Below are 2686 nucleotides of genomic sequence, written 5' to 3' on the forward strand. Positions count from 1 at the left end.
CTCTTCTTCTTCTTTTCATCTTTCTCCAACACGTTCCTTGATCAGCTTCCTATTTGTGGGCGTAAACAGCAAAATCGAATCAAAAACGAAACAAACAAAAAACAAATCCAAAGAATTCCATTCAAGATTTTTCCCAATGAGGGTTCGGGGGAGTGGATGACGTCAATTCCAATCGACGGTAGGGGGCGTTGCTACACACGGCAAAATAGCCGCATTCCTCAATGGCTGAAAAGGCTGGCTAGTTCTTATTCATTCTTATTACACAAACGCGGTATTACTCAGAAGACTAAAACCAAGGTTAACGAAAATACAAATTACGTGTATGAAAGTAATTTACAACAACGAAAATGTCATTTTCATCCCTGTCAATTAATATCCTACATGTACTTTCGTGATTCATTTTCAATGTACCATATTTGTTTCGGTATTGTTGTACCTTCATACAGAAAAAGATCACACAGTCGTTTGAGAATTGTAGTTTACATTACGTTATAACTCAACACTTACTGACTTTTTTTAAAATCTTGCGCTTGACAAATATTCCATATATTTTATTTAAAAAATGGACTAAAACAAAAACTATTAAAATAAAAAACTAAATATTTTGAATAAAAAATAACAATCATGAAAAAAAAATTAAAACGAAAGAATTAAATAAATAAAAGTCACAACAAAATAAAAACTAACCGAAATGAAAAATCCCCAACTATTCGGCTCTGAGCCTGTTTCGGACTAATGAAGGCACATAGACAGAGAATTTATTATTGCAAAAAAAAAAAAAAAAAACTTCAGGCTTGACCTCAGCTTCGAAAACCTAATTTGGGTCCTTACTGTCTGGTGAACAATTTGATTGGGGTCCTTTCTGCTCCCTTAACATCTATACGTGAAGGAAATCAACGTATATGTTGCGGTAATTATAGAAACTTCAAATAACTGCTTCTTTGACTCACATGGGGTTGTAATAAATTCAAACACAGCATACTTAAAATACTCACAGGAGTATAATTATTCCCTGAACTGTGGAAATTACTGTTTTATCATTTATTTGTTAGTTTATATGTATTCGTGTTGTATGCTCTCTACAGACTTACCTGAATACTGTAACAACTCAGTACAATAGCGATTGGTTAAATATCTGTAATATGGCGTAGAAGTAACTCTTGTATTGCTTTCGCCTGAAAACAAAAACAGCAATTAGGTGAGTTTTTGAACACAAATGGTGCATAGGTTCCCCAAACAAATAATGTTACCCTCATATAGTTTTCAACCAATCAGGAAGCGCTTTTCTCAAAGACAATTTTTCTATGCGCAAATTTACGTTTTGTTTCTCAATAGGTTTGTTATAATGGAATACTTTGGAGTTAGAGTGTCTATTTTATTTTATTTTTTTATGTATGGTCACAGTTATGAATGACTGACTGTACGCATTGCAGCAGAACATTTCAAGTTGGCGTCTCACTGTGAAGATAACAACGCCTGACGTCACACATGCTCCTGACATTTCAGTAAAAGCACTGAAATGGAACTTGTGCAGCATCGCATGTCTCCACTTTTAATCTTGACTCAACCCTTCCATTTGGGCGATGTAACGAGCTACGCTTGTCGTGTTGTCGTCCAATTGAAATATTTCTTTAGTCTGCAAAGAGGTTTGTAAGACAACCAGAAGCAGTCAAATATAGTTTTGAATCCATGAGTCAGTTAAGAGGCTTAGGCTAAAATACCAAATAGTCATTTATGTATTTTTTTTTTCTCAGTTTCTTTAAGCATTTACGTTATTACATTGGATCAGCCATCTGAGAAAGGTTATGAATCATTTTGGACTTGGAACTTTTTTTTTTTTCAAATCAAAAAACAAAATCATGTTAATTCAACAAATGAAAATGCACATGAACTCAAAATGTGGCCAGGGTACTTTTGAGCTTGTGTGTGTATCATAGTGTTCATAATATTCTATTTCCACTCAATAACTGTAAAGTCCAGTGGTGTCCAATAGGTAATAATTTAACAATTGACTTAATTTTGTCACCTGCAAGGCGCTCGTAAAGGTGTTTGTACACTGGCAGAATAAAAACAAAAGCATTACTGTGTGATATTTGCATTGGTTGTCATTAATTGTCATTAAATGTGGACACAATGTTATACCGTTTGAGGAAAAAAAACAACTGACAATTTACATCAACTCTCAAATTCTGTTCATTTTTTTAAATTAAGAACATTTATTTAAACGTTCTCCAATACTTCTATGATTATTGATATTATATTTTATTTTATATTGAAAAAAACACATCAAATGGCATTTTTAAATAAATGTAAGCATGTATAATATATCTTGTATCTCAGCCCTCCTCCCCCCCTCACACTTGTTGACTACACTTGTGAGTATTTGTTGCAGCCTCCCAACAGATACTTTGGTATTTCATTTCTTTCCCTGGTAGCATTATGACGACATGGCTGCTCACTTCTATTAATTTAGATTGAGCCCCTTGCAGGTGACAACTAAGTTGAGAAGGGCTTGCAAAAGGACCAGGCAGTGACGTCAGTAAGGATCAAACAGATTCTCCATCAACACTTGACACTTTTCATGGTAAGTGACCAATTTACATTTTTGAGTCCATTTGGTGGTATTTTGCTCGAAAAGGCCAAATGGCGCCTTATGGTGCTCGATGCGACCCCCCCCCCCCTGCAG

Source organism: Idiotropiscis lumnitzeri, chromosome 14 (genome assembly GCF_059441095.1).
Source record: "Idiotropiscis lumnitzeri isolate Australia: NSW breed Sydney's pygmy pipehorse chromosome 14, RoL_Ilum_1.0, whole genome shotgun sequence".
Classification (NCBI taxonomy): Eukaryota; Metazoa; Chordata; class Actinopteri; order Syngnathiformes; family Syngnathidae; genus Idiotropiscis; species Idiotropiscis lumnitzeri.